The sequence below is a fragment of the Schistocerca nitens genome, chromosome 8 (assembly GCF_023898315.1).
Source record: "Schistocerca nitens isolate TAMUIC-IGC-003100 chromosome 8, iqSchNite1.1, whole genome shotgun sequence".
Taxonomy (NCBI): domain Eukaryota; kingdom Metazoa; phylum Arthropoda; class Insecta; order Orthoptera; family Acrididae; genus Schistocerca; species Schistocerca nitens.
Window position 1 is genome coordinate 230,562,039 of NC_064621.1, and position 15,101 is coordinate 230,577,139.

Consider the following 15,101-nt stretch of genomic DNA (forward strand, 5'->3'; position numbering starts at 1 on the left):
CAGTTTTAGGGATTCCCGATTTCGACAAAGATTTCATTCTCCAGATCGACACGTCTTATACTAGCGTGGTGGCAGTACTCTTGCAAGAGCAGGATAGAGACCTTCGGCCCATTCTTTGTGCCTCTGGGGGTTTGACTGAGGTGGAGAAGAAGTACTCCGTTAATGAATTTGAAGATCTTGCTTTATTATTCTGCTTGGAATAGTTCCATTTCTATCTTGAGCATAAAAGCTTTAGACTGGAGAGGGACAAAAAACTCTGAGCAAGGCCACGGAAAACTGGCCGAATATCCCGCTGGGCCGTGCGCATTTCCGGACTTCAGTTTTCGGTCAAACACATCAGAAGATCACATAACGCAGTGGCCGATGCATTCAGTTGGATGATCGAACTTTAAGAATCTGATTGTGAAGTTCTAGATAGTCATGGAAAGGCATTCGTCAATGTCACTGTGTTGACCGAGAGCACCTACCTTTTCCAGGATTTGTCCCTCAAGCAGGAAGAGGACGAACGCTGGAGGGGAAAGTAGGAGACAGACAAGGGAAGGAAAGTCGTTGAGTAGGTAACATTTAAGTAAAGGAGTATTATGCTATGGTACCCAATAACAAAACCAAAAATATGTCTCTCCAAGCAGTTGGACCCAGCTATCTTTCATTATTTTCACAGGTTATTGTTTGGAGGCCACCTGGGGAAGTATGAAATGTTCGTAGAGTTTAGAGAAAACCTAACATGGCCTATCTTGTATACATATATTGAAAGGTGGCTACACTGAGCCACAGCGCCAGAGATCGCTAGAGAGCATTGTTCCGCCGCCTCCACTGGCAGTGATTGTTGAGAACTCGTAGTGGGCAGTGCTTGTCCAGGACTCGTAGTAGTCAGTTCGTGTTCAGATGTGCTAGTAGAGAGTGCTTGCTGAGATGTGATACTGAAAAGTTCTTGTTGAGATGTGGTAATAGCGAGTCGGTGTGGAGATATATTGTAATGATTAGAGTGATTTTGGTCAATATATGAAGGTAACGAAACTTGATTTATTTTTCATTATTTCCATGTTTTAAATAATGCGTCATTACAGGTTCAGTCAACAAAGCATCTGGCTTGTGTTCTTGTATTAGAGTGTAATCCTGGTTTTCTTGAGTAATTATGGTATTTTTATTTTCTTTAATTAATTCAGTATAAATGATATTTAAAATTTCTTGTGTTATTGAAGAAGAACCGTGCCAGATGCGTACGTTGAGTTATACTTCCACACGCAGAACAGTTACACTTGTGCTTTGGTTTCGTAGGTTTTATAGTTGCTGGGGACTTAATTAATTAATTGTGTTAATGAAAAGTTCCATTTCATTATTTGTTATTGTTCTATGCAGTCAGATAGCGTAATAATACTAGTCAGGGCCAACCGTTACGAGACTTCGTAACCGAACAGACAGTTACTGAAACAAAAAATTAAAATTATTTGCATTATATTTTAATTAAGCCCCCATGCACGTGGCGACCGCTGCTTCGGATCGTCCCTTGGAATTCTTCTGATTGTAAAAATAGTAGACAGTAGTATTGTTGTAGTAATTTGTAGTTTAGTAATTGTAGTCTATTTTGCATGTGTAGATTTGGTAATTGTCATTCTTCTAATGGTATTTTTTTTCTCTGAATTTGATTGTTGTCTTGTATACGCGTTTGACGATTTAGTGCAATTATTTCAATTGTTCGTTAATCGTGTTTGAGGGAAACATTTCGAGTGAATGGTATTGTTGGAGATAAAGAGTCATTGTGTATAATTTCCGTACAGTGACGAGTTTTGTATGTTTTGTAAATGATTACGCGATCAATGAAAAAGGCGAAAATGATGGATAGTGAGAATGACGAAATTGTTAACATGGCGAACTCGCCAACAGAGGAAAACAGTATGATGGATAATGAAGTGGAAAACAATGTAATAAGTCGGGAAAATAGTCCGGAACCATTTCAAAATTTTTCTCAATCAGAAAATTCACAGAATCCGAGATTAACGACAGAAGATTCTGAAATAGTATCGAACACAGATAGCTTTACAGCCATGACGAAAGAAGTTGGTTTCGCGGGAAATGTTGGGGGCGAAAAGAATTTCGAACCGGCTATTACGGAGCAGTTTCGATCTGAATTTAAAAAAGAAATAGGAACAATTAAAACTGAGATGGGAACAATGGAAACACGGTTAGATTCACGAATAGGGACATGTTTCAAAAACATGAAAGATGAATTAAAGAAAGAAATCAGAGAAGAAGTACAACCGATTTTGAATGCTCACAATAATAGATTAATTGCAGTAGAGATTAGACAAAGGGAAGAGGATACAGAACAGGAGGAAAGAGATCGCGTGATAGTACAAAAATTTTCAGAGTTAAATTTACAACGTGCACACGATAAGGAAGAAATATTTGAGAGAATCGAGGAATCCGTACCAAATGACAGATTAAATAACCTAACACAACAATATGGACAGTTAACTACCAAATGTGTCAATACTGAAACCCGAGTCGCGACACTTACGGAAGACGTAAGTAAACAGAAAGAAAAAAAATAGGTGACTTATCGGAAAGAGTTGAGGAGATTTCAGATAAATTGACAAATCTTTGTTTACATGGGGACAGAGATTCGGATGATACAGCTCCATTACCATTCGCAGAGGCCGAAGAGTACCAGAACATAAATAAACATGTTGACAATCAGGGAAAATTTAATGAACGCGTTAAAAGGGAATTTGAAGCATTAAAAAAGCAAGTCAAACAAATTGAAGGCGAAATCGTAGGAAAAGACGGCAAAAGAAATTTAGAATCACAGATACCAGAGGGGTTTGAAGAAGATAATTTGTTTCATTTACGGGACGCAGCAAGAGAGCGCCAGGCGCGCGAACTTGACAATAACCGACATTCAAACTGGGACAGACGCGGTAGGTCTTTGTCGCCACGAGGCGAAAGCTTTGACTGTAAACACTTCTTGACTGGCTCGGAAATTTAAGATATTTTGCAATTCTAGGAATGACATACGTCCATGTTCATGGTTGGATCGATTTACGTGCGCACTTCCGCCAGATTTGCCACAGTGTCACAAACTGGAAATTATGTGCAGCTATTAAAGTCCTCAGGGGATTCACTACACTAAGTGAATATGTGCCGTAGCGCTCACAGGGCCCCGAGCTGTAGTGGTGCTATTTCCCTTTTAGTTTTCAGCACCGCTGCCTACTCTTTCACTATTCTTTGCATCTATAAAAACAACTCTTCTACTATCCATCTGTCTAAACAGTAGGTAAAGATTAACTGGATATGACGATTTTACCCAAAAGTGACTTCGGAAATTACCGTTTGGACTTACTATATTTTCAGCAGCGTTCATTCGTAGTTTAAACGAAATTTTACCTGTTTATCTTCGTGACAATATTACTTCATATGTTGACGACATTCTTATTGTTAAACGTTCTTGGAGTGAGCACAACAAAATTTTGGATTCATTATTACGTATTTTTGCACGAGTTGGCATTACAGTGAACTTAGAAAAATCTGAATTTGGTCGTTCACAGGTGAAATTTCTCGGTCACATTATTTTTACAGAAGGTATTCTTCCTGATCCAGAGAAACTAGACGCTATTCGTAATTATGCTGTTCCTACCACAAAACGTGATGTTCGTAGTTTCCTTGGTGTCTGTAATTTTCTTAGACGCTTTGTTAGATTGGACAATTTGGCCACACCTCGTTTATGTGAACTATCTGGAAAGAATTCTAATTGGTGTTGGGATGAGGAAGCTCAATCAGAATTTGAACAACTTCGTGACGCTTTAGTTGCTGCTCCACTTCTTTCACATCCGGATTTATCTAAAGATTTTTGTTTGGCGACGGACTCATCAAACAAAGGCCTAGGTGCACATTTATTTCAAGAGATAGAAGAAAACGGCGTTGTAGTACAGAAGACTATTGCATTTGGAAGTCGTGTTCTCTCTAAATCCGAAAAGAATTATTCGATTACGGAACTTGAAGCTTTGGCTGTTGTTTGGGCTTTCACAAAATTTCGCACATTTTTGTTTGGTAGACATACTAAGGTTTACACTGATCATCGAGCTTTGGAATTTCTTATGTCGACAAAATTAACTCATGGCAGATTGTCACGATGGGCGCTGTATCTACAGGAATTTGATTTTAGTATTGTTTACATACAGGGATCTTCAAATATTGTTGCTGATGCTTTATCACGTGCACCTATGGGTTTGAAACAAAGTGCTGAAGAGGACTGCAAACAAAACCATTATTGTTTGATGTACATTCAAGGTGTTGCGTTTGAGAACTTTATTTCATCTTCGCTCCAGGACATCGCTAAGGAGCAAAATAAGGATCCAATCTGGAAGGACATTAAGGAGAAGTGGAGGAGAAAGGAAAGCGTAGCGATCAGACAGTATTATTTAGTTCGCAATGATATTCTTTTCAAACGAAAATCGGTCGACAACTCTGTTTGGTTAGTTTGTATTCCTGATGAGTGGGTCAATAAATTGATTTGGTACACACATTTTAGTTATGCGCACTTTGGTCCCAGAAAATGCTTTCATAAATTACGAGAAAATTGCTACTTCAGTAATATGGAAAAACGTATTCGATCTGTTCTTGCCAAATGCAAATTATGTCAAAAGGCTAAGCCGCCAACAATTTCTCACAGAGCACCGTTGTTTCCTATCATTCCAGCGAAATTAAAGGAGATGGCTGCAGTTGATTTGTTCGGCCCAGTGGTTCGATCTACTAATGGTTTTGCGTACATTTTTGTAGCAGTGGAATTGACATCAAAATATGTGTGTTTTACACCGTTACACAAAGCAACAGCTCGTTCAGTATCTAATGCTTTCATCAAACATTTTCTTAAAGAAGTGGGTCATGTTGATAAGGTTATATCAGATAATGGATCACAGTTTCGCTCTAAAATTTGGCTTCGTACTCTACGGCGTCGTAAAATCAAACCAATCTTCATTTCACTTTTTCACCCTCAATCTAACGCTTCAGAAAGATGGATGAAGGAAATCAATAAATTGTGCCGTCTTTATTGTCATCAGAATCACAGAACTTGGGATCAGTATCTTCATATTTTTCAAAACATTCTGAATGAACTTCCTAATGACTCAACTTCTTTACCACCTCTATTGATATTAAAAAATAAAGTACCAACAAATCGCATTTCTGAAATCGTTCCTTTTCCGCCTTCACGGAAACTGCGGCATTCTGAAGTTGTCAACCTGGCTCTACAAAATATTGCATCTGCAGCTGCTAGAAGAGAGAAATCAGCTAAGCGTCCTGGTCGTTTAAAAACTTTGTCAGTTGGTCAAAAGGTATTAATTAAGTCCCATCGTTTATCTCACAAAGGAAAAGGCTTGTGTCGCAAATTTTTTCTGCTTTATAACGGTCCATATAGAGTTCGCAAAATTATTCATGATAACACTGTTGAAGTAGAAACTCTTAAATCACGACGCTCTAAAGGAATACATCATATATCAAACGTAAAAATTTTTGTGGAATGACCTACTTGTGAGAAACCAACAGTTTACGTAAAGATGGAGAGAGTACAAGGATACCGCGCTGTGTTTTGGCGGCGGCACATACTCAAAGCAACAGTCAGTCTGCGCGCCGCACAAGGCAGTCGTTGACCGCAAACAATCACTTCCTACGTCACGCGCGTACAGCTGATCGAGCGCTCAGTGCGAATGCACTGACAGACGTAAATAAATACACAGTTTAATTTCTCCGAATAAATTCTGTATAAAGCTATAAGGACTTCATAAATTATGTTATTAACGTTCAGTATTTTTCAGGATACGGTTGTATGAAGTATTTAAGACCTTCAGGTAAATTCTGTGCGTGTCCGACGTTAAGACGACTTGCTTTGGAGAAAATTTTCAGGAAGAAGGTCATTTCGAAGATGAAACTAATAAACTAAAAAGGGTAACTATTAATTGAGTTTATTTTTCAGGTAACATAATTTCACTTAGGTACGTACTTAAGACGTAATTTGCTGCTCGCGATTACGTGACTCATACTTTGTGCTAAATTTTATGTTCTATGAATTTACTTGTGAAGCGACGTGCTTGTGTACATTTACTGATTTTGACAATTATTGATTAATGAACAGTGTTATTACTTGCGTATATTATGCATCGCTTGGCTGCTATGCTTTTTCACTGACGTCATATTTTTTTTATTATGTGCCAGCTGTGCTTATTTATTTAAATTATAATTGTCACCTGATTAATTGTGCTGATGTGGTTAGATATGTAAGTTATACTTTGTGATTTATCTGCTTGCGCCTTCATGGGTACTTATTAAGATTACATATGAACATTTATTTGCTTATGTCGATGTGATGCTAATGATCTGTTTATTGTGTAAGGCATGTTTGCTGCTGTGCGTATGGATTGCATATTTACACGTTTCTGTTTTGTTGTCATAACTACTCTTCAATTTAGAATATAGAAATGCTGATATACTGTGTACGTACATAGAGTTTAGGTCACACTATTGTATTAATTATAGATTGTTCGCTTGGCAGAGCCTCGTTGTAAGAATTGTGCTGCATCCGCTTGTTGACATTCTGTTCTCTACTGGTATATTTACTCGCTATTGCATGTTTTGCTTACGCTCAGTGCCTTATATTTTTAAGATAAGAAAATGAACTGCTATAATTCGACGAACGACATTAGTACAAGAAAGTCATAGAAGTCACATGAGCTGAGGTTTTATGGAATCTGTATAAATTTATGCTAATAGGAAGGAAGCTAACGACATGACAGACCAAAACTAGGTTTAGACCATTGACAGTATTACACTGCATTTTCGTGAGCAATTGAAATAGGAAGTGACACTTGACACAAAAAATACTCCACATGTTTGCTTCTGCTATGATTCTTGAAGTGGTGTACACACTGTGAAATATTATGATCATTCACACTCCGTAATCGTACTTAATTACTGAGAGTTATTCGAACTAAGTCTGTTAGAGGTCATGTATGCATTTCTTTTATTTAATGATGGACAAGGAACCAAAATGTATCTTATAATTTATAATGAGTAGAAAATTTGGGTCAGATGGATTACACAGAGGTTGTGTGTGGGCACTGTGTCTTCGGATTGTATGGGATGCTGAATTGAAGTTGCACTAGGATTTTGTCTGTACTTGTTCGAGGAGACTGACTAGAGGAAAGAGTTGTTATGGAACTGAAATGATATTGGTGATAAGGTTTATATGTATCGACGTATTGAAGAGGTATTAGTGAAGTATTGAGATTATGCTGATGATTATTGGAGTTTTGGTGGATAAGAGGTAAAGTAAGTGAGGAGCATATTTTTTTTTGTTGGTCCATATGGAACAAGGAGGATGAAGATGGCAGACTAGAACACTCAAGTAGAAGGAAGATTGTCTACACACACTTTGTCAAATCACTAAGCAGTATATACTTTTTTTTGAGAGAGGAAGCATGTGCATATCTTGGCTCACTGACAGTTGTTCAGCAACCGTACATTTTGATCTGGCTTGGCAAACATTGGTCTAGACATGATGACTATGACGTTGACTTAACTATTATTGACTGTTATACATTGCTGCCACTACTACTTGGTACACATGATGAACATCAAATCTTGGACAGAGTTACATTTACACAGTTAACACTATTCAATTACACAGTAGTACTTAATGTGGATGAAAGATGAGTGAGTGTGTTTTGTGTGTTTTCCTTTCCTAATCCTACCCACCTATCTCCTAAATATTATTTTATTTGTTGGTAGTGGCTTGCACTGATACCCATAAATGTTATAGGTTTACTGGTATTTGTGTATTGTAATAGTTAATAGGACAATTATCTGATATCATTTGTGTGTTTGTTATGATTTGTATGTTTAGTGTAAAAGCATTGTATGTGTATTCAAACTATTGTTCATGCTTGAACTGTCTGATTAGTGATGGTGCTGCACTTTTCAACATGATGTGTGACATTTAGTCATGTTTAATTTCTGCTGATGAACTGTGTGATCAGTGATTGTAAAAATTATGGACTGTTACTTGTACCTTTTCTACATGATTGGTGCCACTAGGACATGTTTAATTTCTGCTTATAAACTCTGATGAACAGTGTGATCAGTGATAGTGAATTTTATGGAACTGCTTCTGCTGAGAAATGTGACTTGTTGCTGTGTGCACCTGCTCAACATTGCTGGTGCCACTAATGGAACTGCTTATACTGAAATGGTGTTACTTGTTGGTGTCTGCACCTGCTCAACATTGCTGGGTGCCACTGATGGACTGCTTCTACTGAAAAGATGTCACCTGTTGCTGTGTGCACCTGCTCAACATTGCTGGTGCCACTAATGGAACTGCTTATACTGAAATGGTGTTACTTGTTGGTGTCTGCACCTATTCAACATTACTGGGTGCCACTGATGGACTGTTTCTACTAAAAAAAATGTCATTTGTTGGTTTTTGCACCTTTTGACCATTGCTGGGTGCTACTGCTGGAACTGTCAACTGCTTATTCTTGAGCTATGGAAAGCGTTTATGTGAATATTTGTATAAACTGATTTTTTGTGTATTACTGTCTGTGAAAAGTTATGAGACTCTTACCTGCACATATTCGTCATTGCTGACGCTATTGATTGAACTGTTTAACCACATAATACTTGTGTAAACTGTTATGTAAAGTCACATGTATGAAAGAATTTGTATTGCTTACTGTATTTTATATATTAGGTTATTGAAAGGTCAGTGCAAAGCCAAAATTTTATCTAGTATGTGATATTTACGTATTAATATTAACTTTTATTTTGTCTGTATTTTTTTGACGAATTTGGTGGTATTTTCACCACCAATGCTGGCAAAAATACCATCAAATTCTAGCCGTGGAGGAAGGGCATATGAAAGGTGGCTACACTGAGCCACAGCGCCAGAGATCGCTAGAGAGCATTGTTCCGCCGCCTCCACTGGCAGTGATTATTGAGAACTCGTAGTGGGCAGTGCTTGTCCAGGACTCGTAGTAGTCAGTTCGTGTTCAGATGTGCTAGTAGAGAGTGCTTGCTGAGATGTGATACTGAAAAGTTCTTGTTGAGATGTGGTAATAGCGAGTCGGTGTGGAGATATATTGTAATGATTAGAGTGATTTTGGTCAATATATGAAGGTAACGAAACTTGATTTATTTTTCATTATTTCCATGTTTTAAATAATGCGTCATTACAGGTTCAGTCAACAAAGCATCTGGCTTGTGTTCTTGTATTAGAGTGTAATTCTGGTTTTCTTGAGTAATTATGGTATTTTTATTTTCTTTAATTAATTCAGTATAAATGATATTTAAAATTTCTTGTGTTATTGAAGAAGAACCGTGCCAGATGCGTACGTTGAGTTATACTTCCACACGCAGAACAGTTACACTTGTGCTTTGGTTTCGTAGGTTTTATAGTTGCTGGGGACTTAATTAATTAATTGTGTTAATGAAAAGTTCCATTTCATTCTTTGTTATTGTTCTATGCAGTCAGATAGCGTAATAATACTAGTCAGGGCCAACCGTTACGAGACTTCGTAACCGAACAGACAGTTACTGAAACAAAAAATTAAAATTATTTGCATTATATTTTAATTAAGCCCCCATGCAATATTAGTAAAATTGTCGCTCAATGTCGGATTGCTAAGCCTAGCCAAAACTCCCGTAGAGGTATCCCCAGTTCGAGTGGACAGTGCGGGTCTACGGAAAAATTATTTGTTTATTACTTAGGACCGTTGCCATGGGCTCGAAGATAAAATAGTGGTCGCAGACGCCTGTAATCATTTCATCTGGCTCTTTCCTAGCCGGGAAAGTACTACCGAGAGGACCATTAAGCGTCTTGAAGAGGTGTACTCCTCGTTTCTGCCACCTAAGGTTCTTGTAAACGATAACGATTCGGCATTTAGGCCTAAGGAGTTCCTAATGTTTTGCTTTGGAAACGGTGTTTCCACGTCACCACTGTCCCTTATTATGCGCAGTCGTCCTTTGCCGAAAGAGTAAATAGGAATTTGAAATATGGATTGATTATTTATCGTAGTGACACTCAGTCTAATTAGGACAAGTCCCTGTGTTGGCCTAACTTGGCCTTCAACTCTGAGTTCCATGAGGCGCACGGAACCACCCCTGCCAAATTAATGTTAGCATATCGGACTAGTTCGCCCATCGCTAACTTATGGAATATCAATGATTTCGTCCCAAGAAAGTGGACCCAAAGTTGATGAAAAGAAATTCGGCTAACGCCTTGAAGAATAATCGGGTGGGTCATCGCAGGGAGGGTGAAAGGTACAATCGATGAAGGCGGACTGCCCCGCTGAAAGTCAGAGACGTAGTATTTGGAAAAAAAATTGGCCCACACTAAGGCCATAGATAACATTTCTAAGGATGTATTGCCACGTTTTATTGGTCCCTATAAATTTGCAGAAGTTTTTAGTCCAGATGCATTTTGTGTACGGAGCACGACCATGTGTAAAGACCATCAGGATACATATTAGTCAGATTACAGGCGCGGATAAGCACGGGAACGAGTGGGGAACCTTATACCATTCCCCCTCTCCCACCCCACCTCCCACCTAGTTCCTGATTAAAGCGGAGAGACTGAGTCGGGAGCGGGCCTGTGTGGCCGTGTGGTTCTAGGCGCTTCAGTCTGGAACCGCGTGACCCCTACGGTCGCAGGTTCGAATCCTGCCTGGGGCCTGGATGTGTGTGATGTCTTTACATTAGTTAGGTTTACGTAGTTCTACGTTCTAGGGGACTGATGACCTCAGATGTTAAGTCCCATAGTGCTCAGAGCCATTTGAATCATTTTTTAACTGAGTCGGGCCGGATCGGATTGATCCTGTTTTATCGATATCGACGTACCAAAGATGATTGGGTAGCGTGCCTCGAAAACTTTGTCTCTGACGGCAAGAGAGCAGTGCGGCCGAGCCTACAGGAGAAGCGAGTTAGTCTTCTGCCAGCAGGAGGCTCTGACTGTCAGTACGGCGAGACTTAGCAACCAGTGACCGTTCCTAGCGGGGCATTACATGGATGTGCAGTCTTCAGAAGAAATTTTGTTTTCTGCTATACATGTCCCTGATCGTTTAGAAGATGATTCGTTGCTAGCATTGGGACCATGCTGGGTATCAGAACTACAACTGAATCAGAGCGACTGCACGCTGGTCATTGTTACTGGTGAGGATTTGCGTTTAAAAACATTGAACACTGTGTCCCCTGATATCTAGTTAGCTCCTGGTCTTGCTCCTATTATAGCCATACGCCGGATGACGTTACAGTGAATTGATCTGTCCCTTCTCTGTGAGCTGTGGGCATTATTGTTTAACCTGAAACAAACTGGAGCTACGAATAAGTACGCTGAGTTATGTTTTCTGTCATGGTCTGTTGTCAGTTGAAGAGCCTTTTCAAAATTTCACTCTGGAATTCACGGAATTCGTGTGATATTGTTTAAGTACAGTACTTATTATTAGTTATAAGTGTCACTCTGCTGTTTGCTGTACTGTGTTTCGCCGGTACATGTGGTGGCGGTAGATACTATTTATATCCGTTTTGTCGAAAGTGATATTTGCCAACAATTACTTTCGCTGTAAAAGATGTATCAGTCCCAGAACTTCCATGCTGCAAATTATGTATCTTATAGATGTTAGTTTATTCGCTGTATCCTTGTCAAAAAGAGCGAAGGAAAGAATTTTTTTTCTATTCACGTTACGTGACTCTTTCGATTCAGTAAAATTTTGCATTTCAATTCGGTCAATACAAATTCTGTTTCAAATACGATTGGAGTTAAGTTACAGGAAGTTGAAGTATGTTTCCTTTAAGGTTTATTGTGCTATCAGATTCAGATTTGGTGTACATAAAAGTAAAGTTATTACTATCCTATTTTTAAATTTTGAGATAGGCATATAATTTTATCTGTTGCACTATTTCGCTATTGTAACATGTCAAATTTCATTGCAACACGTCTCTGGGTAAAAATAATATTTTTTCGGAATTTGAAATTTGTTCTCTGGGCTACCAGACCTTACAAAGCCCTAGTTCTTGCTTATCCTGCCCGACAATTAATTAACTGGATACTCATGTGATCTGCAAAAGCTATCACGCAGGGCAGAAAAGCTATCAGTGACCAAACACTAGCCTGTAACTAACCGAACAAAACGCTCTTCAGCACTCTATGTGAACTATCGGACAACACAAAATAAAACACACACCCATGCAGAATGAAAACAGAATAGATTCAAAGCTCGTGGTCGTCACAGCAAAACAAAATAGCAAACAAATGAGAGGCGCGAGCACATAAATTTGTGCAGTGAAACATGTGTTAAAGACACAGGAACATAGCAAGACGCAGTATTCTCAAATGAGCAGGAGAAAACGTGAGTAAACGCTGTCAAAATACGCAAAATAATCCATCAGCAGCAAACTACACGAAACGTTCTCCGTACCTAAGCTCCAAAACATTTTTACCGGTGTCAACAGGTCAACCCACCTACCTAAAACCATGTGTGGCACACAAAAACAAACTTCCCACAGCTCAGGAATAGACATATACTACAATGTTAAGGTAAAAATCGGACATATGCTACGGCTTTTAGCCTAACATATAGTTTAAAAATTGCATTACGAAGAAAAACTGAGTTCAAACGATATCCTAATATCCCTCATGTTTGCAGATGACATGATGTACCAATTTAGACCTCTGTCTTTTTCCGCCTGGCAGCCACAGAACACACACAATGTAAAGTAAAAGGTGAAGTTCATATCATTTAAACAACACGAAAAACCAAAAAAAGATATTTTATAACCTAAACATAATTTGTTTCTATGTATTTTAGACAAACAAAACTAAAAATCTACTGAGGACTTCAGAATTGTGGTGAAACATATTTAAGTGTTGAAACAAAACAACAGTTTTGTGTACTTGCAAAAAGTGGGACCCATGCTTAATCCATCATTATTCCACTACTTTGCGGCGGCTTGTGACTCCTCCTCATCGACCAGCCTCCAATAGAGAATACCATCGCTTTACACACAATAGCACAGGCCATTCTTTTGCTGGTTCACAAAATATTCTCTGAAAACAGGCCATTCTTTTGCTGGTTCACAAAATATTCTCTGAAAATACATTAACTTACATGCAGAATATATTATAATCAAGTACATAAAAACGGACAGACCCAGACAAGCTGTAAAACTGTAATAAGTTATTCAAATAATATGAATCATGTTGAAATTTATAGTTTTCAGACAACAAAATTGGTTTGAGCTAATTTCTACAACTGGAATTCTATTCGTAATTCGATGAAGAGTAATGGTCTTCCACTGTACTTACTGAGTAGTCGTCTTTCGTATGATGAATAACTTACATATGACTTTGAATTCTAGTAAGACTTACAACAAATAATTGGGAAGTCACAGATGGAGATTATTTTAATTCTGATTCCTCCTTGGCTAGTACTGATTGAGTACACCTAGTGTTAGTGATGTATAGTTTTCGTTATTTCCCCCTAGCAACATCACCAACTGCTGTAAAGGAATATAATAACTCAGCGACTGAAAATTTATTTCAAAATCCATCTGTTTCTCATGAAATGAAATGATCTCCATAATATGAAACACTTATTCATTACAATTTTGAACGTGGCTGCGGTTCAGCAACTGTACATCCTAGAGCCTCAATAGATTGGAACTAACAGCCAACGAGCTGCAAAATAATGGTTTATTTAAACCTTGACCATGGCACACTACATGTTGTTGGATCTATTATGAAATGTAAGGTATTTTAAAATGTTTTGAAACAGAGCTCTGCAGGTCAGAGCTACTACCTTTAAACCAGTTCTTTTAAATGGTAGTTTAGTGGGTGACACACACGTGTATCACACAGAGTCAACGACTCTCACATTTGTTTCAGATAATGTGAGATTATGTGTACAATATCTTCTGAAGAAATTTTAAGGCTCTCGAAACCATGGTGAAGGTGTAACATACCTGTATTTTGCGACAGGTTGGCCGTTACTTCCGATTAATTGAAGCTATACAACCATTGTGTTTAAATGGCAGCAATACAGCGTCTCTATCCATCAGGTTTAGCGTATGGTGAAAAAGTAGAGTAGCACAGAATCGTATCTGCTACACTACTCATGCAAAATTTACTTAAGGTGGGAAAAGCTTTCAAATGGCAGGCAGTGGATTGAAAAAGGTATGTCGTTTCCAAAATATCAAGGACAATTATATTTGATATCGAGGGAATGATGGCTAACAGTATGGTTCGAAGCATCTATTCCATTAAGTGAGAGTTCTATTGCTGCAGAGTGGGAATAGTTCTACTGTAGAAGTCACGGCGAAATTCTTTAAAATTATTCATTGTATCCAGAACGCAAGTAAAATTAATGAACTATGCACGAAATACATAACATTACAGTAACAAAAGATTGGCATGATTCGGTGTGAAACGAGATAACTGTGCAAAGAAAATGCTACTAAAGACCGGTGATGTTAGATTCAAATCATTGGCCTCTACGTTAGTTGAATTCTTTGTAATTATAGAAGAAAACACGGTACCAGAAACTGGACCAGAGAAAGAAGATCCATTAATCCAATCAGGCATTGGCTAATGCGTAAATATACATCGGTTTTTGCAGCACAACTGTTAAACAGGTTACAACACAGGTACTTATTAAGTTACTGAAGAGCAGTATCTCTTATCACTACGATGGTACTTCCACCAAAGTAGTGAAATCTTGTAATGGCTTATTAACGCACCTCCTCCCACACCTCCATGAGTTAGTTTTTTAACCAGTCGATGAGACATGGTGTTTTTCCTGAAGGACTGAAACATGTACTAGTCATACCTACTTGCAAAAGTCGAGATAAGTAAGTAATCTCTTATTATCACTCAGTCAACCTGCTTACAGTGTTATCTAAATAATTTGAGCTTTTAACAGAGTAATGATCATTATTTCTGATAATAACCTTTTAACAAATTCACTTCCGGGATTGAGTGAAGGATTGCCTAAAGTGGAAGCAATAGAGTATCCCATAATATCTGTTGTGTTAGAACTAAACCACAAACCACTTTACTGACAATA